The following is a 25,334-nucleotide window of genomic DNA, read 5'->3' as shown; positions in this document are numbered from 1 at the left end:
ACTAAGCATGGACACCCATCACCAAAGCATGCCCAATGCATATACACATCCCCCCCACAAGCCACCCTCACCAAAGCCCCCACACACGAATGCCAGCACTTGGGGACACGGGAACCCACAGATACACCCATATGCCACACATTGAAACTATAACCATACCTCTATACCCCTGCAGGACCCGACCGTCAACACACCGCGGCGGAGGGGCCAGAATTATCCACACCCCCCACCCAAGAGGCCGTCAGCGATGACAGCAGCTCTGTCGATCTGGACACCGATGACCAGCCCGGACCATCGGGGACCTCTGGACAGTCGGTTCCCCTCACACAGGCACAGGCCACTATAGACCCTAACCCCTCTGGGAACACCAGCACAGCTCCCACCCAGCGGGCCCATGCCTCTGTCTCCAGGGCGCGTCAATCTGCGGTGTGTCTACCACTACAGGGCACCCAGGATAACCCACCACCCCAACAACAACAGGGACCTGGGGGCAGTGATAGTGGGCACACCGGCCAGGGGGCAGAGGCCCAGGGAAACAGGGCAACTCGGCGGGCAGCTGTGCGACAGGGGGGGGAGGAGAGGCCCAGGGAACCCACTCTCCACGAGGTCCTCACCACCATCATGGGAGCATACAACCGCTCCCAGGAGACGATGGCGACGGTACTGGCCCGGTTCCAGGAGATCCAGGTGCTGCAGGAGGAACACTATCGGGGGTACAGGGAGGACATCCGAGCCATCAACACCACCCTGGTTACCATGGTAGGGCTGCTGCAGGACCTCGTAAACAGCAGGGCGGACACTGAACAACACCCAAGGGCCCCTGCCACTAGCCTGGACCAAGAACAGCCATCCACCTCCGCCGGCGCTAGTGGACAGGAGGCCCCCGCACAGCAGCAGCCCACCAGACCCCCACCTCCTGCAGGAGAAGAACCACCCCGCAAGAGGGCCCTGAGATCTCGCAAGACAGAGTAGGATGTCAAGACCCCCGCCAGCAATGGATACCACCTGATGTCATCCCACTGTCCCACATTGTCACCCTGTCCATCCTCGAACTGCCCATGCTCCATCTCTCCACAGGCCTCTGGACAATGCACCTGTGTGACTGTTACTCTGGACTCTGCCATGGACATTCCTTCACCATAGCCCCCACCCACTTGAAACCACCCATCCCATTTTGAGCACTTCAATAAACACCTATTTTGCACCAAAATATCAGGAGTCTGGCTGTGATTTCAATAGATTGTAATTGACATGACAGTGCAAATATGTCCTTGTACATGGTGAAGTCAACAAACAGCTGCCACAAAGCTGTAGTCCATGGGGAAACGAAGCACAGGACTCGTAGTGGGGACCCCAGATCTGAAATAGGGAGGGAAAAGCCAAAACTCAGTCATCATACACTGGGGCAAATAGACAGGCAGCAGAGATGCTGCAGAGTAGTTAACATTTACTAAATTATCTTTGAAATGTTACCTGTGTCCTATTGGAAGTACTGTTCAATGATTCTGTCCCTGTTGTCTGTTTCAGCCCCGTCGTCTTCCTCCTCGTCACTCTCCTCAGGTTCCACCGCTGCCACAACACCACCGTCTCGACCATCCTCCTGCAGGAAAGGCACCTGGCGGCGCAAAGCCAGGTTGTGAAGCATGCAGCAGGCCACGATGATGTGACACACCTTCTTAGGTGAGTACATTAGGGATCCACCGGTCATATGCAGGCAGCGAAACCTGGCCTTTAGGAGGCCAAAGGTGCGTTCGATCACCCTCCTAGTACGCCCATGGGCCTCATTGTACCGTTCCTCTGCCCTGGTCCGGGGATTCCTCACTGGGGTCAGTAGCCACGACAGGTTGGGGTACCCAGAGTCCCCCACTAGCCATACACGGTGTCTCTGTAGCTGTTCCATCACGTAAGGGATGCTGCTATTCCTCAGGATGTAGGCGTCATGAACTGACCCTGGGAATTTGGCATTTACATGCGAGATGTACTGGTCAGCCAAACACACCACCTGGATGTTCATTGAATGGTAACTTTTTCTGTTCCTGTACACCTGCTCCCTGTCTCTTGGGGGAACCAAAGCCACATGGGTCCCATCAATGGCACCAATTACGTTGGGAATATGTCCAAGGGCGTAGAAATCACCCTTCACTGTAGCCAATTCGCCCACCTCAGGGAAAATGATGTAGTTCCTCACGGATTTCATCAGGGCAGACAACACTCTGGATAACACCTTTGAAAACATGGGCTGAGACATCCCGGAAGCAATTCCCACGGTTGTCTGAAATGACCCACTTGCCAAGAAATGGAGTACTGACATGACCTGCACCAGAGGGGGAATCCCTGTGGGTTGGCGGATGGGGGACATCAGGTCGGGCTCCAGCCGGGCACACAGTTCATGGATAGTGGCACGGTTAAGACGGTAGGTCAGGATAATGTGGCGTTCTTCCATTGTCGACAGGTCCACCAGCGGTCGGTACACGGGAGGATTCATCCGTCTCCTCGCCCAACCCAGCGGACGGTGCCTAGGAAGGACAACATGGAGCACACAGTCAAGCAACCCACAGGTACGTACTCACAGCTAGCACAGTATACGATTCTCTATGCAGTGAATGGCGTGTCTGAGTGGCTACGCAAGGCCTAGGCCTGTGTGACGCAGTTGAAATTGAGCCATGTGGGCCCTGGAAATGGCGGCTGCCTGACCTGTGAAGTGTGACAATGGGATGTGAGGTCAATGCGCTGGCGTGGCACACCGCGGCGGGCGGCGGGCGAAGACCGCGGCGCGAAGCCGCATTGGTTAACATTGAAGCCTATGGGTTTCAGGAGCCAATGGCGAAGGGCGCCGGCGGTGGCGGGACGCACCGCCGCGGTACGCACCGCCGCGGACGTGACCGCCATTTTCTATCTACTTATCCACTTGCGACTTGAACTTTCACAGGAGAGGACCTATACTGCAAGTGTTGCTGTGACCTCGGTCTGGAAGGGACAATGGCTGCTGCGACTGGGGAAAGGGCCCCTGCCTTCACTGGAGAAGAGTTGGAGAAACTTGTGGATGGGGTCCTCCCCCAGTATGCGCTACTCTACGGTCCTCCAGACCAACAAGTGAGTTTAATTCAATCTGGATTTGGGGCCACTGGCTGGCTTGGGGGCCTGGCGGGGATGGGGGGCATGTTGGGGCTGGCGGGGGGCCTGGCGGGGGGCCTGGCGGGGATGGGGGGCATGTTGGGGCTGGCGGGGGGCCTGGCGGGGGGCCTGGCGGGGATGGGGGGCATGTTGGGCCTGGCGGGGGGCCTGGCGGGGATGGGGGGCATGTTGGGGCTGGCGGGGGGCCTGGCGGGGGGCCTGGCGGTTATGGGGGGCATGTTGGGGCTGGCGGGGGGCCTGGCGGGGGGCCTGGCGGAGATGGGGGGCATGTTGGGCCTGGCGGGGGGTCTGGCGGGGATGGGGGGCATGTTGGGCATGGCGGGGGGCCTGGCGGGGGGCCTGGCGGGGATGGGGGGCGTTGGGCCTGGCGGGGGGTCTGGCGGGGATGGGGGGCATGTTGGGCATGGCGGGGGGCCTGGCGGGGGGCCTGGCGGGGATGGGGGGCATGTTGGGGCTGGCGGGGGGCCTGGCGGGGGGCCTGGCGGGGATGGGGGGCATGTTGGGCCTGGCGGGGGGTCTGGCGGGGATGGGGGGCATGTTGGGCATGGCGGGGGGCCTGGCGGGGGGCCTGGCGGGGCAGGGGGGCGTTGGGCCTGGCGGGGGGTCTGGCGGGGATGGGGGGCATGTTGGGCATGGCGGGGGGCCTGGCGGGGGGCCTGGCGGGGATGGGGGGCATGTTGGGGCTGGCGGGGGGCCTGGCGGGGGGTCTGGCGGGGATGGGGGGCATGTTGGGCATGGCGGGGGGCCTGGCGGGGGGCCTGGCGGGGATGGGGGGCGTTGGGCCTGGCGGGGGGTCTGGCGGGGATGGGGGGCATGTTGGGCATGGCGGGGGGCCTGGCGGGGGGCCTGGCGGGGATGGGGGGCGTTGGGCCACTGGAAAGGAAAATGCTGAGTAACTTGAACGTGGTATTTCTCCCTCCCTGTACGTGTCACATAGGTCCGCGCCCATGAGAAGATCGGGATTTGGCGTGCCATCGCCAAGGAAGTCCGGGCCCTGGGGGTCCACCATCGACGGGGCACCCACTGCCGCAAGAGGTGGGAGGACATCCGCCGCGGGACCAAGAAGACCGCCGAGTCTCTGCTGGGGATGGCCTCCCAACGTAGGTGGGGTGCCTGCCGTCAACTGAGCCCCCTGATGTTCCGGATCCTGGCGGTGGCCTACCCTGATTTGGATGAGCGCGTGAGGGCAGCACAGCAGACACAAGGGGGTGAGTCCAAGCATTATCTACTCTGTTGTCGCGCAGTGGAGGTGTCTGGGTGGGGGAGGAGGGCTGTGGGTCCCCCTAGGCCAGGGCGATATCTGTAGGCTGGGCACCCCCGTAAGCCCCTGTGTCCCCAGCCACCCCCCTCAGTAGTTTGTCAGTACAGCCATCCCTGGGCCGTGTCATCCATGGGTGCAGTTGTCAACTCTAGGCGTGTAGGGCATGTTCCACGGAATGCGTAGCGGACCCCAAGTGCGCAACTTAGTGCAGGGGGCATCTGTGTCTGTCATGTCCGCTAACTGTACCGGAGATCCATGTACTCAATATCCCTTTATTTCTCTCTCCCCCCCCCTTTTTGTTTGTCTTTCTGTGCTTGTGTGCATCAGCATCATCAGGCGGAGGAGAAGTGGCATCGGGGCAGGAGGGAGCTGCATCTCACATGGCCCAGGAGGGCCATGCCACAGAGTCAGACTGGACCAGTGAGACGGAGGGCGAGGGGAGCTCCACGACGGGGACGACTGGAGCCTGCAGCGACACGGACACGTCCTCGGAAGGGGGCTCCCTTGCGGGGGTGGCACCATCCTTGCCCCCCGCCATTACAGGTACAGCCGCCACCCAGCGCACCATCTCCGCCCTCCCAGCAGCCCCTCCGCGTTCGCCCCGTGCCCGCTCTGCCAGGAAGCCGGGCATCTCCTTCGCCCCAGGCACCTCAGGCCCTGCCCCTGTTACCCCCGCTGCCCTCAGTGAGGAGGTCATTGACCTCCTCCGAACGCTCATTGTTGGGCAGACTACCCTTTTGAATGCCATCCAGGGGGTGGAGAGGGAGGTTCATCGCAGCAATGCGTACCTGGAGGGCATTCATTCGGGTCAGGCTGCCCATCAGCGATCGTTCCAGGCTCTGGCCTCAGCACTGACGGCAGCCATTGTCCCTGTCTCCTGCCTGCCTCTACTAACTCCCTCCTCCCAGTCTCCTGTTCCTCTGCCTGTCCCACCCACACCATCAGACCAGCCTGCACACACCTCAACACCCAAGAGAAGCTCATCCAAACATAAGCACCACAGATCACGCAGACATTCACACACGCAACATTCCGATGCAGACATGCCAACAGTCACTACCACCTCTGTGACCCCCACCTCCTCGTCTCCCTCCTCCCTCCCTGTGACGTCTACACTCACACCTCCATTCACCTCACCATCAGCCAGTGTTTCCATCACCAGCACACCCTCCACTCCAGTCCGCACACGTGCAGTCACCACCCCCACTGCCATTTACACGTCCCCTGTGTCCTCTCCCACTGTGTCTGTCACCCCCTCTTCCACACCACACAAACGCAGCCACCCACCCACCCAACAGCCATCCACCTCACGACAGCCTATCCCTCCTGCACCTGCACCCAAAGACAGCAAACGTGACTCACCTACAACCACATCCTCTCCCTCCACTCCCATTCCCACTGTACCTACCACTCTCCATTGTCCCAAGAAGCTCTTCCTCGCCACTACTAACTTCTTTCCTGACCCTGAGCCCCCCCCTCCTTCTCGTCGGGGTAAGAAGAGCACCTCAGCCACCACCAGCCCTGCAGCCCCCTTGACAAGGGTGCAGGGGTATTGGAGCCCGCCAGCCCGCATGTCTGGATCTTCGCCCAGCAGCAAGGGGACAGCCAGCCCACCCCCTGGGAAGAGGAGCAGAAGGCGGAAGGGGCGCCGCAGGAGCCCGCCTTCTACATCCCCCCCGGACACCACCCAGAGACAGTCACCAGCCACAGCTCCAAAGGGAGGAAAGGGCCACAGGCCGACGACTAAGGAGGGCAAGGGCAGCAAGTTGGAGAGGTCAGGCAGCAGGCCTGCTGCCCAGGAGGAGCCCACAACCCCCATAGCCGCTGCCCCGGGAGGAACCGGCACAGCTGCCCCGGGAGAGCCCACCAGCCCCATAGCCGCTGCCCAGGGAGGACCCAGCCCAGCTGGCCAGGAGGGCCCCACCACCCACAGCCCAGGTGGGCAGTGAAGGAGCACCATCCCCGCTGCCCAGGAGGGCACCACCAGGCATTTAGCAGTTGGCCATAGACCGTCCGCCGTCTCAAGAACCGCTGAACTGGGCCCTTCAAGGCAAGAACCGCTGAACTGGGCCCTTCAAGGCAAGAACCGCTGAACTGGGCCCTTCAAGGCAAGAACCGCTGAACTGGGCCCTTCAAGGCAAGAACCGCTGAACTGGGCCCCGCCGTCTCAAGAACCGCTGAACTGGGCCCTTCAAGGCAAGAACCGCTGAACTGGGCCCTTCAAGGCAAGAACCGCTGAACTGGGCCCCGCCGTCTCAAGAACCGCTGAACTGGGCCCTTCAAGGCAAGAACCGCTGAACTGGGCCCTTCAAGGCAAGAACCGCTGAACTGGGCCCCGCCGTCTCAAGAACCGCTGAACTGGGCCCTTCAGGGCAAGAACCGCTGAACTGGGCCCTTCAAGGCAAGAACCGCTGAACTGGGCCCCGCCGTCTCAAGAACCGCTGAACTGGGCCCCGCCGTCTCAAGAACCGCTGAACTGGGCCCTTCAGGGCAAGAACCGCTGAACTGGGCCCTTCAAGGCAAGAACCGCTGAACTGGGCCCCGCCGTCTCAAGAACCGCTGAACTGGGCCCCGCCGTCTCAAGAACCGCTGAACTGGGCCCTTCAGGGCAAGAACCGCTGAACTGGGCCCTTCAAGGCAAGAACCGCTGAACTGGGCCCCGCCGTCTCAAGAACCGCTGAACTGGGCCCCGCCGTCTCAAGAACCGCTGAACTGGGCCCTTCAAGGCAAGAACCGCTGAACTGGGCCCCGCCGTCTCAAGAACCGCTGAACTGGGCCCTTCAAGGCAAGAACCGCTGAACTGGGCCCCGCCGTCTCAAGAACCGCTGAACTGGGCCCCGCCGTCTCAAGAACCGCTGAACTGGGCCCTTCAGGGCAAGAACCGCTGAACTGGGCCCTTCAAGGCAAGAACCGCTGAACTGGGCCCCGCCGTCTCAAGAACCGCTGAACTGGGCCCCGCCGTCTCAAGAACCGCTGAACTGGGCCCCGCCGTCTCAAGAACCGCTGAACTGGGCCCTTCAGGGCAAGAACCGCTGAACTGGGCCCTTCAAGGCAAGAACCGCTGAACTGGGCCCCGCCGTCTCAAGAACCGCTGAACTGGGCCCGCCGTCTCAAGAACCGCTGAACTGGGCCCTTCAGGGCAAGAACCGCTGAACTGGGCCCTTCAAGGCAAGAACCGCTGAACTGGGCCCCGCCGTCTCAAGAACCGCTGAACTGGGCCCGCCGTCTCAAGAACCGCTGAACTGGGCCCTTCAGGGCAAGAACCGCTGAACTGGGCCCTTCAAGGCAAGAACCGCTGAACTGGGCCCCGCCGTCTCAAGAACCGCTGAACTGGGCCCCGCCGTCTCAAGAACCGCTGAACTGGGCCCTTCAGGGCAAGAACCGCTGAACTGGGCCCTTCAAGGCAAGAACCGCTGAACTGGGCCCCGCCGTCTCAAGAACCGCTGAACTGGGCCCCGCCGTCTCAAGAACCGCTGAACTGGGCCCTTCAAGGCAAGAACCGCTGAACTGGGCCCCGCCGTCTCAAGAACCGCTGAACTGGGCCCTTCAAGGCAAGAACCGCTGAACTGGGCCCCGCCGTCTCAAGAACCGCTGAACTGGGCCCCGCCGTCTCAAGAACCGCTGAACTGGGCCCTTCAGGGCAAGAACCGCTGAACTGGGCCCTTCAAGGCAAGAACCGCTGAACTGGGCCCCGCCGTCTCAAGAACCGCTGAACTGGGCCCCGCCGTCTCAAGAACCGCTGAACTGGGCCCTTCAGGGCAAGAACCGCTGAACTGGGCCCTTCAAGGCAAGAACCGCTGAACTGGGCCCCGCCGTCTCAAGAACCGCTGAACTGGGCCCCGCCGTCTCAAGAACCGCTGAACTGGGCCCTTCAGGGCAAGAACCGCTGGCCCTTTGGCAGACGTGGCAGGGCAGGATCTATCTCGGGCAGGGCTGCAGGATGTCCTCTGGCCAACTTGCCTCCTCCAGTGGCAGTGGGGTCTGTTATGGACTGTATGGACTGTGGCTTTGCTCTCCCCAGGATGGCCCAGTGGGCAGGCCACCCACTGTATGGACTGTATGGACTGTGGCTTTGCTCTCCCCAGGATGGCCCAGTGGGCAGGCCACCCACTGTATGGACTGTATGGACTGTGGCTTTGCTCTCCCCAGGATGGCCCAGTGGGCAGGCCACCCACTGTATGGACTGTTTGGACTGTGGCTTTGCTCTCCCCAGGATGGCCCAGTGGGCAGGCCACCCACTGTATGGACTGTATGGACTGTGGCTTTGCTCTCCCCAGGATGGCCCAGTGGGCAGGCCACCCACTGTATGGACTGTATGGACTGTGGCTTTGCTCTCCCCAGGATGGCCCAGTGGGCAGGCCACCCACTGTATGGACTGTATGGACTGTGGCTTTGCTCTCCCCAGGATGGCCCAGTGGGCAGGCCACCCACTGTATGGACTGTATGGACTGTGGCTTTGCTCTCCCCAGGATGGCCCAGTGGGCAGGCCACCCACTGTATGGACTGTATGGACTGTGGCTTTGCTCTCCCCAGGATGGCCCAGTGGGCAGGCCACCCACTGTATGGACTGTATGGACTGTGGCTTTGCTCTCCCCAGGATGGCCCAGTGGGCAGGCCACCCACTGTATGGACTGTTTGGACTGTGGCTTTGCTCTCCCCAGGATGGCCCAGTGGGCAGGCCACCCACTGTATGGACTGTATGGACTGTGGCTTTGCTCTCCCCAGGATGGCCCAGTGGTCATGGAGTCCCCTCGTGGATCTGGCGTCGTGTACTCAAGTGGCTGAGGTGCCCCCCCTTCCCTTCCCCCTGAGGTGCCTGTCCTATTTTCTTTCTGATGCCCCTGCAGTGTTCTCTCCGTGGAGTTCTTGTCGTGGGACTGGGCCTTGCCCCTTTGCACAGGACCCCTGTGATCCACGGACAGTGGTTGGACTACATTTAGTAGCTGTATATATTTTGTACATAGTTTATTTATTTTTTGGGATTAATGGCGTACATATTTCAATATATCTGCCCGTTTATGATCTCTTCTTTTGGTCTTTGCATTATTTCGGAGGGGGGTGGTTTGTGGGTTGTGACAGTGATCTGTGGGAATGCATTGATGTGTGTGTTGTAGTGGGTGTGGGTGGGTGGGTGTGTGCCGGTAATCTTTTCCCTCCCCTGTGTCGTAGGTGCAGTACTCACCGATGTCTTCCGCGCCGCCGGGCGTGCTCCTGGTATATGAGGAGGAATAGGAGTGCGGGGATGACCTGTAACTCTGGCTCCATACTGCCGGAATCTCGCGTGGAGTACGTAGAGGTGAGCGTTTTCCCGTTCGTAGTCTGTTTCCGCCGTGTTCTTATCGGCGGTGCTCCCGCCCCGGAAAAGGTGGCAGATTGGTGGGTCGTAATAGGGTGGGCGGTACTTTGTCTGCCGCCGGGCTGTTGGCGGGAACCGCCGCGCTGTTTGTTTGTACCGCTGTGGCGGTCGGAGTGTTAAGTTGGCGGGCTGTGTTGGCGGTTCCCGCCAGGGTCAGAATTGCATATTTTAGACCGCCGGCCTGTTGGCGGCTTGGCCGCCGCTTTATCACCGACCGCCAGGGTCAGAATGAGGGCCATAATCTTTTAGAGACGCTATATTGACGACATATTGCTAATTTGGCAAGACCCAAAAAAATCTTCTCAACCAATTCTTACAGACATTAGTACCCAACAGATGGGGAATTGACATTACGTATCAAATCTCCAACTCGTCAGTAGAATATCTTGACCTCTTGACTTTCATAGAAAATGACAAATTACAGACTTGGTTCTTCAGGAAAACAACAGCGGCTAACTCAACTCTTCATGCTACAAGTTGTCATCCTCCAAGTACCATCCGGAAAATTCCTCAAGGCGAATATAGGAGAGCTAGACTGGACTGTACCAGCACACTAGATTATGAAATTATCTCTACCCAAATGACCGAGAGACTCACAGCCAGGGGCTACAATCGGAAATTCCTAAATACCACAAAGGATAAATTGAGCGACATGGATCGTAATAAGATGCTTAATAAATCCCACCAGTCTAGTAAGAACTCAGTCATTCGCTTCATAACAGAGTCTCACAATGGTCACCATCTCATCCAGAAACATCTGAGAAAACACTGGTACCTACTTCAGAACAACTCATCTATTAACAAATACATTACTAACTATCCTCAAATAGACTTCCGATGAGCTCCCAATCTAAGGGACAAACTATGTTCTTCTTTTTTCCAAGCCAAGCCCTCCAGCACATTCCTACCTCCAAAACCAAAAGGATTTTATACTTGCAGCAAATGTTCTATTTGTAAATTGGGTCTTTTCAAATCTAACAAGATTACAATCAATGACCAACACTACCAAATCTATGATTTTATAAACTGTGAAAGTATCAATGTTGTGTACGTAATATGGTGCCCCTGTCATCAAGCCTACATAGGCAGCACCACTCGCTCACTCAAAACGAGGATCCAGGAACACTATCGCAACATTCAGAAATCGAATGCGAGGGCACCACTTGTAGAACACTTTATTGAATTTCATCCCCATGAACGCACTTTTACTTTCTGTGGTCTTCGACGTATTACATCATCTCCCAGGGTGTGGTAATTTACTATTACGACTGCGTCAGGAGGAAAGCCGTTTGATAATTCAAAACGATTCAGTGAATCATGGACTCAATAAAGACCACGAGTGGTATTATTGGCTGATGTAAAGTGCCAGTTGTGTACTCATACCAATTGGTTAATATATATGGGTCAGAAAGGACCACCCACTGTCCCATTTGAAGAACGTTTTCCAAGACTGATGCCTAATATTTATGTTAACCTATGTTTCTCTAAAATAGGTACATTTTGTTTTTTGATTTGATTCATTTTTCAATAGCCCCCAATTATTCGTGTTATTTGGTTGGTGGGGGGGACATCTGTTGTTAATGTGTACACTAGAAATCACTGAATATATTTTCCCCTTTAACGAGTTTCTATGGTATATCTTTTCCTAACATAACCTCGTTCTAAGATCCCACTTCATTCCCATATGAGGCCTTATAATTATCTCCACAATAGCAGCCTCGCTTCGTATATTTATTCCATTAGATACATAATTTAATCAGATCTTCGTCTTTTTCTGTGGACGAAGGTCACATCCTTACAAGATGGCACCGCCTGTTTTTTAGGATTTAAGATGGCGCTGCCCATATTTATTATGGAATTCAACGTTGTTTCTAGTACACAGTCCTTTCTCTGTGTCCTTACCTCATCAACAACATTGAGGTAGGACTCACACTATATCGGCAATGTGTAAAATCGGTGCGTCCCTTCAAAAATGGCGATGGACGCAAATGCATAATAACCAGATTTCACCGACACGAAGTAGATTATCTATTGAATCAGTGATTTTACGGCAGATTGTTTTGAAGCCAAATATTACTTATATAGTATGCCTTGAGAAAGCCCTGGAGTATGCACCTGTGGGGCGAAACACGTGCTGGCTGAGCTTCTGCTTTATTCTGTGACCCATTTCTTGTACTTCAACCTGGAGTCACTTACCTTCCAACAATAAAACTTGAATTGGAGCAACAAAACTTCTTCTTGCAGTCCTTTTCATGAACTTTACTCAACTCAAGAGAATTGGATGCCCTAAAAATTATTCTTACAGTGGGACCTTACCATATTCCAGTATGTCCAGATGGACCTGAACCAAACCTCCCCATCCAGACTTCCAGGAGTGTCTTCTTCACTGAGGGCTTCATCCATGGGGTAGTGGCAGTCCCTTCTGTGGCCTCTGTGTGCCCAGTTGCAGGTCGACCCATTGATCTGGAAACATACAATGTTACTAGTTGTATTGCAACATCTACCTCCAAATGTTTACAGTGACATTTTGCAAAGCTCTTGTACATAGTTGATTTGCAGGTTATCCTATTGTGACAGGTAAATATTAGTTGTATTGACCTGACATTTATGAAGCATGCCAATTCCATTTAAGTCAAGCAGCTGCTGAATTGTGCAGGTCATTAGCACTTGAGAGGATGGGCTTAGAAGTACATCTTGCCACCAGTGTAGGCAAAACAGTGGCTGGGCAGGATGTGGCTTTGATCATTTTGAGTCCTAGTTAATTGTCATGCAGGCAGACCCAAGAGTTTGTTGTATATGACTAGAGTCATCAGGTGGTCAGTGATTTGTGAATGTGTCTGCTACCAATAACATTCTGGTGATTCATCTTGAGGCCTTCGCGAAACTTGTTTTGCACACAGGGTAAGTTATCCTTCCTGTCCTTAATTTTTTCGTCTTGGGATAGCCTGCCAAGATGGAGATTGGTAGCAAGACACATCTTTGAGTTGAGCATGATCTGTATCTTGGTCCCTCCCACGTGAGTAAACTTCAATTAATAGTTAGCAGGCAAGGTTTTTTGGACAAGTGACTGATGTTCTTGTGTTTTGAGTCACTTGAGTAGTGCTTCCTGGAAGTTGCCGTCAGATCACTCTCACTGCTTCCCAACACTTGATAATAGTATGCTCCCAGGTGAGTAAGCTTCATTTGAGAGTTCACTAACAGATGCATTGTGACAAGTGAACACTGGGCTGGTGTTTGGAGTTACAGGAATAGGCTCTCCTGGGAGTTGCAATCATGTCAATCCCTGTACTATACACAATTTACAAATGTTATCCTCCCAGGTGAGTACACTTCCATTGAGAGTTAACAAATAAGGGTATTTGGACAAGTAAACTCTGGGCTTGTGTTTAAAATTGGAGCGGCAGAGCCTCCTAGCCTTGGCAGTCAGGTCAGTCCTTCAACTTCATACACTTGCGAAATGCCATCCCCTGAGGTGAGTACACTTCATGTGTGATTTCCAAAACATGTTTTGGGGGAAGAGAACCGTGGACTGGTGGTTGGAGTGACAGTAAGAGAGCCTCCTGTGAGTTGAAGTCATAAAACTCCATGTACTACACACACTATACAAATGGTTTCCTCCCAGGTGAGTACACGTCAATAGAGAGTTAAGAACAGGGGACTTTGGAGAAGAGAACACTCTGATGCTGGTTGGAAACTGGGCCTGCTGGGAGTTACAGTCATGCCACTCTCTCTAGTACACACACTATGTTATCCTCCCAGGTGACTACACTACAATTGGGAGTTAACAAACAAAGGTATTTGGTGAAGAGGACATATGGCTGACTGAGTGGGGTAACAAGAACAGTGCCTTCGGGCCTTAGCAGTCATGTCAGTCCCTGTACTACATACACTATTTATATGTTATCCTCCAAGGTGAGTACACTACAACTGTGAGTTAACAAACAAGAGTATTTCGAGAAGGTGACACTGTGCGGGTGATTATAGTAACAGTGACAGTGCCTGCTGGGAGTTGTAGTCATGTAACTCCCTGTAATACATACACTGTACACAGATGTTATCCCCCTAGGTGAGTACACGTCAATTGTGAGATGCCAGACTGGGGTCTTTGGACAGGTGGACATTGGGCTGGTGAATGGAGTGACAGTGAAGGTAGCAAAGGGTGAGCAGTAAGCATGCATAACATAGCATTTTGGTGACATTTTTGTGTTGCGACTTACCAGACTTCACTCCCCAAGGTATTCCTGTCAAGCCCTCAGGATGCAGGGTGACAAAGACCTTATCCTCCCAGGGATAGAGTTGTAAAGGGGGGGTGGGAGGGCCTCCACCAGTCTTCTTGGTCTGCAGCTGGTGCCTGGAGACCAGGGAACGGACCTTTCCCCTGAGGTCGTTCCACCTCTTCCTGATGTCTTCCCTTGTGTGCTTGGTGGTGTCTACAGCATTCGTTCTGCGGCTATCCTCTCCCACATTTCGATTTTCCTACTGAGAGGAGTGTGCTGGACTTGTGCTTCAAACAATTGTGGCTCTACTCATGATTTCACCCACCTTGACTCTTAAAGCTTTGTATGTGAAACAGGGATTTTTGGAACATTACATGGTTGGAAAAAAAAATTAGAAGAGTGACAGTGACTTACTAAAGAGGGGTAGTGCAAAAGGGTGTGACGGGACAAAAGTGTATGCAGGGTGGAAGCAAAGAGTGTTCCAGAAGAGTATGTGTCCCACATGGAAGCGTGGAATCTTCCAAAGAACCTGGGGAAAGTCATGTGTTAAATACATTGGATATGATGCCCAGAAGATACCCTGTGCAAACTGTAATTGACAACAATAACAAGTACAGCGGAACCCCAAGTGCATAATAGTACAATTTAATGATTCACAGTGGAAACATGTCTTTCCTGAACAGACATGTGATATCTGCAGGTGCAAACTAGACAAAACTTGCATAGCAACAAAACAGGAGAGTCGATGGTTTAGGCCTCCTGGGAGGAGGGAGCCAGAATACACAAGACAGAAAGGTGCCGCAGGGGAAGAAATGGCATGAGGCTGGCGAGTAATACCCACTGCATATAGGGCATAAGATGTAGGTTTGGCAATCCCCAGCCATCACCCTCCTGTTTTCTGAACCCGTTTTGGTAGGTGTATTAGAACTCTGCACACTTTACCACTGCTAACTAGTGCTAAAATGCTTATGCACGCTCCTTTACAGATGATGAAATTGGCTTACACTCAATTAGCAGATTTAATTTATTTGTAAGTCCCTAGTAAAATGGTACTTGGGCCTGTAAATTGAATGCTAATAGTGGGCCTGCAGCACTGGTCAAGACAATCTCTTAAGTAGCCTTCTAAACATGTCTCAGGCTTGCCTTTGCAGCCCGTGTGTGCAATTTTAAGCTGCCATTTCGACCTTGCAAAATCAGCTTCTTGCCAGGTCCAAACTTTCCTTTTTAATATATATGCCACCATTAGGGTAGGCCCTATACAGCCCAAAGGGCAAGGTAAAGTGTATTTGAAAAGCTATACATGTATTTTCAAGGCATATATGTCCTGGTAGTGAAAACCCCCTAAATTAATTTTTCACTGTTGTGAAGCCTACCTCTCTCATGAGATAATATTGGGTTCCCTTGATACACTTAATACGGGGTAACTTTCAATTGGGAGTAGATAAAGTTTAGTGCCTAAAGAATTGTAATTTGAAACCCTTTTTAATGGTAAAGTCTGATTTTAAGTCACAAGTCTGAAAATGCCACTTTTAGAAAGTTTGAATTTTCTTCTCTTAACCATTTGGTGCTCAACAGCCTGTATCCTGGGTCACATGACTCAGTATAGCTGGCAGTTGGTCTTTGTGTACTGCTCAGTATAGCTGTCAGTTAGTCTTTGTGTATTGCTTCCAGACAGTGAGGCAAAGGGAGGATAGGTATTGGCAGGATGAGCCATCTCTGACTTCAAGAGGGGTATGAGCTGCCACCTATAACATTTGCACATCACTTTAATAAGGCTCTACTAAAGCACACTCACAAAGGGTTTTTGACACTAGTCTTTTGTGCCCCCAGACAAGCTGGGGTCAGGGCAGAAAGGCAAGAAATGCAAAGCATCTCTGGGGATGGAAGCCTAGAAACTGCTCTTACTTTAAAGTGGGCACTAGGTATAACTATTAGACCCTCAGACCCAACTCTTCAGAACACCCCTGGCCCTGTGGGTACTACAGGAGAAGGACTGCTGTGGAATTCCTGAACCCCAGTAGATGCCTCTCAGGTCCTGGCCCCTTCATCTGGCATCATTTAAGCTTCCCTCCAGAGAAAAGGAGAAAACCTAAAGTTTTGGGCTCTTTGCGACCGCGAAAGGGCCTGTTTGTATCATGCATAATTTAATCTGCATAAAGGAATGCACATATAGATTCCGACACGCGTAATGTTGCAATATACGCTTCAGTGGATTTACCCAGTACCTGTTACCTATAATGAGTGTAATGATGTTCCACAATAATACTGTAAGTTGTGCCAAAATATGTTTCCATTCTTTTTGTTTTTGCTTCAATGTACTGATCCTAGATTTCTGCTCCTTCTGGTTTTTCAATATGTTCTACATTATCAAACAATCATCTCCCTTCTGATCCTAAATAATTGTATAAAAGAGCCTTTTTGTTCTAAGCACTGTGTTCTATGCCATCAATTGCTATTAAATGCATTTTGTAACTTCTTATTCATTGACTTCACCTTTGTTTGGGTGGTCCTGCTAGTTATAAAAAGGTGGGTGGCATTGCCACTGCGTTAATCTTTCCAGCCATGACAGATAAAAGGATGCAGTAGGATTCGATTAATGAGTGTTGGCTCATTTGTGCAATATGACAATGTAGCAAAGCTGCAAATTATGGAAGAGAAAGTCAATTGCTAAGGCGCAGTGAGTCGTGGCTGCAATATCCATAGGGTGTCCTGTTTCTAGTGTTTATTTTTGTGAACTTTAGAGGGTATAATGTAAAATGTAAACTGTAGACAGTCAGTGGTTATCAGTGTTTATACATTTCAGTTACAGAAATTTACCATTAACTTTGTTTTTTCAGTGCTTCCAAAATACTTTCACATATTCATTAATTGTGTTACATCTCTTCAGTCATACTGTTGCAGTAGGATGTTCAGTCTGCCTTGTGTCCTGTTTCTACATGTTCTAGACTTTAATGGTCTCAAACCCATTTGATCTAATTTCTGGTCTATCACATTTTTGGCATTAAATGTACTATCTTTCTCCTGTTCAGTCTCTCTCTGCTCTGGCTTTATGTGCTAGAAACCCTAATAGTCTCACACTTGTGCAGGATCACACCTGACCAGTCCTTCAGTTGGGCTAGAATATAGCCTTATAACTGGCTAAAAAGGCCGTTAAAGGCCTGCTCCAGCGCCAAAGGCCCAAGCGGAAGGCGAGGGCCTTTAACAAGGGAGCAGGACTTTATTGCTGGTCTTACCCACCTACGAAGGGCTATACGACTCTTAGACTATTATGCCACTAGGGGGCAAATGTTCTAATAAATAAAACAAAGGCATCATGGAGCCCGAGGGGATTGAAACCCCTCAAGCTCCATGAGGCTTTTGTTCACAGCAATAGCTGTGAACAAAAACATTGTGATGTTGGCGCTTCAGGCTTCTACCGACCATTAGAAGTCTGGGGTACTCCATTGTTTCCAGTGGAGCTCCCAACATTCCAATGTTCTAATTTAATGTCTTTCACCTTTTCATTTGCACCTCTGCCGACTGTTAATGACTAAAAAAGGTTTTATGGTTTAACTCTTTTTTTATTGTATTTTTAAAGAAGTAAACATATGCTCACCTACATCCAGAGGCCGGTGGGGTGCTGTGAAAAGCAGTGGTATGATCTGGTTACCAAATAACATAAAACCAGTAGCATCTCAACTTAACCCCTTCTCCCTCTCATCCCTGCCCTCCTCTAGGGTACTCAAAAGACGTGGACTTCCAAGAAAGTGCCCGTGTTCCCTATGTGTTGCTAACAGGCACAGCTAGATCCAGCTGGGGCATCTCCGCAAGATGACGTACTCGCAAATATTTGGTACAGGTCAGTTCTCATAATTCTTTAGATAACAAAGTAATAAGCAGTCACCATATTTCTCTGTAGGTGTCGCCTTGCTCTGCCAGCACTAATGTGAGTCTCTCCATCCATAGGACATGCCATAGCTGGTGTAGCCAGGCTAGGTGTGTTGGGATTTTGTCAGTCCCCAAGTGTGTGAGAATTGTCTGGTGTGCAGCCCCCAATGCAATGCCAATTTGGCGGCCTTTGCGAGACTTAAGTGGATAAGTTAGTATGTTGGGGATAGCTAGAACCGTATAGGTTGGGAATCGAGGGAGTCCTTTGTCTAAGCATACATCTATGTTGTTCAGGACAGTGTCCCAGATATGTGCTAATTTTGAGCATTCCCAGATTATGTGAAGTAAGGTCCATGGTGAACCACAGTGTCGCCAACAACTCAGGCTGCAGGAAAGGTTGGCCTTATGTAGTCTTGGGGTGTGAGATACCAGTATGTTACGATTTTAGTGGCCATTTCGATGCTGGCACTGTTACGTGACATGTGACGAGCCCTGATATATACCTTGTTCCATTCCTTCGCAGAAAGCTGTGTTCCCAGCTCCAGTTCTCAGCACCCAGCTCCAGTTCTCAGCGATTTTTGACTGGTGGCTTTGCCGAGTGGGGGAATCTGGAGAAGCAAGCTGTAAAAGTCTGCGATCAACCGTTTATCGTTAGTTTTCTTAAGAAGCCATTTCTCAAATACTGTCAGGAGGCGACCAGCCCCTACCCAGACAGAGTGGTGTGTGAGCCAGTGTTAACCTGCAGATAGCACAGACTTTCTGTCTATTGGAACGCATACATTTGTCTCAGCTTGTCAAAGGGGATAGCACCATCCTTATCAAATAAATGATGGATAGATCGTCAAGCAGCTCCTTGCTAGGGGTGGAACAAGGCTTGGCCAAGTCTTGGGGTAGTCTGAGGTTCCAAGAATGGGTATCAAGGGTGAAGGGAACATCATCAAACCCTTGCAGAGTCCCACACCTTTAGCATGTATCACATGACTGGGGAAGAGTATAGACCCCAGGCTCACTAAGGTCATCTAAAAAATGGGACCTTCCACAGATGCGTGCCTGTGACAGCGAGATCCATAAACAGCCAATGTTTCTCTGACTCTGCATGTGACCACTTTGCTATGTAGCAAAGTTGTGTCACCTGATAGTAGCTTTGGAGGTGCAAGATTCCCAGTCTCCACTCGACTGGCAGGTGGTAGCTGCTATCCCTGCCTATTCAAGGGCATTTGTTGGCCCATACAAAACAAAGTAAGGCTGTCTGTAGAGAGTGTAGTGTCTATGTGGGTGGGTCAATCGCGAGGGTCTGGAAGAGAAAGAGGATTCTCAGGAGGGTGTCATTTTTATAACTGCCACTCTGCCTAACCAACAGAGGCGGTAGAGTCTCCAGCGAGCCAGGTCTTTTGTAACCTGTTGTAATAGCTTCCCATAGCTACCCAGATACGCAATAGAGTCTGTTGTCCATTGTATGGGAAAGCTGCGCGAAAGGTGCGCCTCAGCGGTGGGTGGAATCATGAGATTGAGGGCTTGAGAGTTGTGGACTTTTATACGGAAACCCACTGCTGCTCCAAATGTATCTACCTTCGTCACAAAATGCCAGAAGGGAGGTTACGGGGGTTGTCAAGGGCCACAATCACATCATCCACGTATAAACTAATTGTATGTTCCTCCCCTCCAAAGTAGACCCCTGTGATGGCAGAATTATCCCACACTCTTCGTGGGAAAGGCTCACAACACGAATAAGAAGGGCGACAGGGCACAACTCTGTCTCATCCCTCTATTAATGGAAATGGGGATGACATTATTCCATTAATGCGGACCTTCACCCTTGGTTGACCATAATTGCACAAAATCCAGGTGCGGAAGTGCTCCCCAAAGCCAAAGCGTGCCAGTGTCACCGCTAAGTACGGCCAATGTACGAGGCCAAGTACCTTTTTCGACATCTAAAGATAGGAGCATAATATGTCTTTTAGAGCGGCGTGCTTTGTCGATTAGATGGGGAAGTCTCTTAGTATTGTCACTGCATTGTCTGTTATTGCAGGGGAGTGCCATATCTGCTACTACAGCTACATGGTCTGAGAGTGATCGTGTGTTGATTTCAAGTGATGGGATTAGTTTTTGTACCTCATTGGTCCACAAAAAGTGATTGAATTGTGAGTACGTTTTGTGGGCCAGAGAGTAAAATGTATAATCATGGGTGTTAGGATGACAGTCCCTTAGTCCCATCTCCTGAAGGCACTGCTTGGTCTCGGTGGACAGCTTCCCTGAGCATCCCAATCTGTGAGCTGAATGATCTAAGGTGTTGCTGAAAACTATATTGAGGTCACCCCCCCAGCAGCACTGATCTATCTTGTGCATTCATAACCTCTGCTACCGATTTGCAGAGGAAGGGTTTCTGGCCGTTGTTCGGGGAATATATAGTGCCCAGCAGAAATGTATGTTCTCGTACTTGTACTCAATAGGCTAGTAGGCAACCCCTGATTTCCTCTACATTTGTCCCAATTTTCCCTTGGAATGTGTGAGATAACAAAATGGCTACCCTGCCAGAAGAAAAGTGCTATTGAGGGAAAGATCTAGATTTAAGACAGTGCCAATCACTTGACACCAAATGTGTCTCCTGGAGGAGACCTCTGACTTCTTTGTGTATGAAAGTATGGCCTGTCTTGTGATGGGATTATTCAGCCCCTTTACAGTCGAGGAAAGCAAGCATAGTTTATCAAGTGGTGTGCTCGACATCTAACAGATAGATGGGTACTCCCAGCAGTATCAGAATGAGCAATTGCATCAGTAAGAGCAAGAGTCAGTCCGACCCTAACAAAATTTGTCTCACTGACATTTGAGTGCCCCCCCGATCAACCCCCTCAACTTAACAATAACAGAAAAATGAATGTCCCTGCTAGGTCCAGAGCTCTCAAAGGAGCTACAGGTGTTCCAGTGGTGTCTTGTGAGACTAGGACCTTGGCCAGGATTCTTCTATTGCCAATGGCTTCTCCTTGGTCCAGGCCTTACCCCCCTTGAATCTCCCTCCAGTGCCAAGATTAGCCATTGCCGTGGCTTATCTGCTCTCCTCTTTAGATCAGTTGTCAGAGTCCCTGTTCAAGGTCTCCACTACAGCTCTTCTTTTCTGGGCCATAGTGTCTAGATTCAGTTGCAGGTCTCTAGGGAAATTTGGGCTTCTCTGCCGTCTGGACCTTTTCTTGGCTCTCTGATTCTTAGGGCTGGGTGGCATCGCATCCGAGGAGCCTTTCTCAATCCCCAGCAGTTCACATGCGGCCTTTAGGGATCGTATTTGGTGGAGGGTCTCATCCCATCTAAAGAAGATCTGAAATGGGTGACCCCATGAGTAGGAGACAGCTCACTCCCACAGAAAGGAGGTCACAGGGCGAAAGCCTTTATGTTTCTGCAATGTCATGTCAGACAGATCTTGATATAGCGTCAAAGTATGCCCTCAAAACTTTAGGTGGTGATGGTCTCTTGTTTGGCTCAGGATTTGCTCCTTCAGGGGAAAGGTGGTAGACACATACCAGGATGTCAGCTGGGCAAGCAGTTCCAGATCGGGGGAAGCCAACTCTATGTGCCCGCTACAGCTGAATTGTCATGCCGGAGGGGAATTCCAAGATCTGGGCAAAGAGAGCCTTCACATAAGACTCCACATCTCCTTCCTGTGCTGCAGTGTGTTCCCTCTGATACAGATATTGTTCTGTCTGGGTATGTTCTCCAAGTCCTCCGCATGAGCTTGTAGATCGATTTGCTGTTCCTTGAAATGGAAGATTTCTTGTTGAAGCTGCTTAATTTCTTCATTGCGGGATATCTCGTGGTCTTCCAGCGTGGACACTGTCCTCCCATTCAGCTACATCCATATGCATGGTTTTCAGGTCTTGGGAGATATCCCATTTGACTGTCTGGAGGTCATGCCTGAGGGATGTATGGCGCGCCTCCAAGAAAGAACGTGTAACAGGACCCTCTGAATCCCCACCCTCTGAGGGTATGGCGTGATTGGGAGGGGTCTTCCTTCCTGGCCACCCGAAGATTTCGACAGCATGTCTTTATGGTACATACTTTTTTGCTCCATGCTGCTGACATGTTGAGGCTTAGCTGGGGTGTCTCATATACGACCAGTGGAACCAGTCGAGGGTCCAAGTGGCACCTTAGTCTCCTTTGCTGATTGGCCGGGTGGTTCTCTATTTGGCTATTAGTAGCCCACAGGTGTTTGTTAGCTAGACATCCTGTGCCATGTGCCTCAGTCCCAACTCTGAGTAGTGTTCTGGGTGTCGCCGCATCGAGGACTTCTCCCCACCCCTTGTCTCCGTTACTCAGTGGGTCTCTAATTGGCCTCCTGGTGTGCTGCCTCCCGCATTGGGAGTGTGCCACAAATGATGCCGCCTGCCCTGTAGGTAGTTATATCATTGGGTACATTGTCCAGTATGGTGCACAGGGACTGACCATACCCTGATACAGTACGTTGTTCCCGGCCATAAGGAACACCATGGCGTGTCATTATAGGGAAGAGGGTCTGTCTGTCAAGAATCTGCCTCGAGGGAGTTGACCACTTGCCGCTGTGTCACGGTTGTCCTCTGGGTGGTGTGTGGATTGCTGTGATTCAGGTTTCCCAGACTTGTGCCAGTGAGAAGATCGGCAGGTGACGACCCCCACTCTGCCGCAGGCGGCCTGGTCACCTCCGGGGCAGTGGGACATCTGATATTATGTCTTATCTGGGCTGCATCTGCTTCAGGGAGCGCAAGGAGTTAGGAAGCAGTGCCACCGCAGCCTACCTTTAGCGTGGACGGCAGTCAGCTCATTCTTCGTAAGTTGCAATCCTGCTCTGGCCTGTTGGCTGCCACCACTCAGGGTCACGGCTCCCCTCACACCATTGGGAATCACCACACAAAGCTCACAGTCCTCCAAGGCCCACCAGTCGGCTGTTGCGCTGCTTTTCTTTCCCCTTGCAGGTGGCAATCCTCGGGACTCCTAGGGGGGTGCGGCAATGCTGGTCCACCTCTACGGAGGGCTCAGTACCAGTCTCACTGGGCCCCCGACCGCCAAGTCAGGCCCACACGATCTCAGTCACCGCCTGGGCTATGAATGGGGGACCACCAGTGCTCACGGGTGCTGCAGGAGAGGGCCAAACCAGTCCACAACGGCTGCTCTGGAGAGGCCACACCATCCAGGCCACTCGCCCTCCGCAGCTGCTCTGAATCAGTCCTTGCACAGTCTTTTCAAGGCACCTGAGGGTCCCGCCCCAGCATCCAGTCCCTCTTGCCAAGCGCTGCCTTCCTTGCACCCCACAGGGCCCACGACAGCCCAGCGTCCGTACATCTCAGGGGCCTGTAGGCCTCCGCTGCTCCCAGGCTCCGCCGAACAGGACCTGGGTCTGGTAGGACCTGCTAGACCTGCCGTCCCGATGCTCTCTCCCAGGAGTGGAGCTGTCTCATGAAGAGCTTCGGCCCCCACAACATCAGAGCGGGGAAAGTGGCTCAGGCCTCTCTGTACTGTCTGGTCGGCAAAGGAGACGCAGACACGACTTTCAGTGGTAGCATTAACACTTTATTAATTGCTCTTGGGACCGCAGAGAAAAGCCCTTTCCCGCTTTCACTTTTTAAACCTTTTCCTATGTTACCCAGGGTGTGTCCATCACCCGTTTACACAAGGGGTGGTCTGCAAACTCCTCCGTGGAGTATGGCCGGGATGGGCCAGCCCTGGGTCTAACGTTGGACACTACATCCCTCTCCAACTGAAAGATGTAAACCCCAAACGGAGCAAACAACAGCATAAGCTCAACCAGGGTAAAGACAATAACCTTCCGTCAAACATGTCCCCACAGCAGTGGTGATGCGTGGACGCCCACACGAAAGTTTCAGTTCAGCCAAGTTCAAAGTTTGCATACCACCTGGGCGAGCCAGGGTTGGACCTTAGCTGATAACGCTCACTTCTAGCCCTTCCGGACGTTGGGTTCTGGTTCAGGTCTGGGCCGACGGTACCTGCTTCCATGGCTGTGTCTTCGCCAGGTGTTGGCGTTGTTGTGGATGCCAGTTCTGAGTGGCTTCCTGAGGTCCCTTCTGTGACGGGGTCATCTGGCCTTTCCGGGTCCTCTGGAAAGATCGTGCGTCTCTCCTGACTGTTCTGGACATTAGTTGTGACAAAACTATTGCTCCCACTGTCTCTGGGGCTGGGGCAGGGTAGACGTTTGAATTGGGCAGTGTTTCGGGTTACTTCTTCTGGCCCACGGCGTGCAGTTATCATGGTACCTTTCACAGCAGTTACTGTCCAGGACCGTGCCTCAAAAGGTAATCGAAACTCACCTCCAGGATGGCGGTCCTTCACTAGAACAGCGTCTCCCACTTGAATGGATACTTCACGGGCCCTCCGCCTCTGAGATGCGTAGGCGTTGACGTTGGCGCAGGACCTCTGTCTTTCCGACTTGCTCTGAGGTGGCTGCTGGACTGCCCATGACAGGTGATGCGGGATAGTGTCTGTCACTGCTTGCCCGAAACACAGCTGACTTAGGGTCACGCCCGTGGTGGCATGTGGGGTGACCCAGTACTCTCTAAGGAAAGCATAGATGGCGCTTTCGAAGTTTCAGGACTCTGCCATGGCAATGCGAAACACTTTGTTCAGTGTCTTAATAAAACGCTCTACTTCCCCATTTGCTTGAGGCCACTGGGTCGTAATTCTGCAATGTTTTGTGTTGCTGGAGCACATGAAGTCTGCCCACTCACAGTTGTTGAACGGGGGTCCATTGTCTGTGCGGACCTCTCCAAATAGGCCATGTGTGGCCATCAGCTTCTCCATCTTCAGGATGACAGTGGATGCCGCTGTGGACTGGACTAGTTCCACCTCGGGGTACCTCGAGTAGTCGTCTATTACCACAAGCATGTGGGAGCCGTCATGCAGAGCTCCCAAAGTCAACGCTGACTCTTTGCCAGGGAGCTGAGGGGCCTTCCTCCGTGATGACTGGCGCTGGGGGATCCGGGGCTCTGCTGGCTTGGCAGACAAGGCACCTCTTGACCGTATCCTCTACTAGCTGATCTAAACCAGGGAACCAGGCTTTGCTCCGGAGCAGATTTTTGGATTTAACAATGCCTTGGTGGGCCCCATGAGCTAGTGACACGGCCCGGGCAGTCTGGCTGGTGGGAATTACTAGGCAGAGCCCCCTTAGCAGGCACCCCTCCTCGCTTACCGACAGTTTGTGCCTCACGTTGAAGAGGGTTTGCAGTCTGGCTTTGGCGTCGGCTGTGCAGAAGGTTTGGGGGTGTTGGAGCAATTGCCAGTTGCCAGATCGGGTAGCCATTTGTAGGTACTCTTCCTGGCTCGTAGCTACTACTACTTCCTCAAGCGGCATGGGTAGTGGTCTGGCTCAGTCGACAACATATCGAACATACTCTTCCGTATCTAGGGCTTCTGACACCTCCTGGGGTGTGGCATGGCGGGACAAGAAGTCTGCAGGGTTTTGTGTTCCTGGTTGGTATTCAACAGTGAAGTCAAACTCTTGTAGCTGTAAGATCCATTTTTC

The 25,334-nt window shown here is 52.5% G+C and overlaps 1 protein-coding gene across 5 annotated transcripts in view; it reads left to right on the top strand.

Moving 5' to 3' along the window:
* MTNAP1 (mitochondrial nucleoid associated protein 1) overlaps positions 1 to 25,334 on the top strand; it is a 156,157-nt gene that overhangs the window by 22,274 nt on the left and 108,549 nt on the right. For 2 of the 5 annotated variants that reach the window (XM_069199815.1, XM_069199813.1), the window contains exon 2: positions 17,686 to 17,807. The exons of the other annotated variants lie outside the window; for them this stretch is intronic. The gene's annotated coding sequence lies outside the window, so the exon portion shown is untranslated. The remainder of the gene's footprint in view (positions 1 to 17,685; positions 17,808 to 25,334) is intronic. 5 annotated transcript variants of the gene reach the window in all.

The sequence above is a fragment of the Pleurodeles waltl genome, chromosome 7 (genome assembly GCF_031143425.1).
Source record: "Pleurodeles waltl isolate 20211129_DDA chromosome 7, aPleWal1.hap1.20221129, whole genome shotgun sequence".
NCBI lineage: Eukaryota > Metazoa > Chordata > Amphibia > Caudata > Salamandridae > Pleurodeles > Pleurodeles waltl.
The sequence above is the reverse complement of the archived record's forward strand: the minus strand, read 5'-3'. Positions and strand labels throughout refer to the sequence as shown.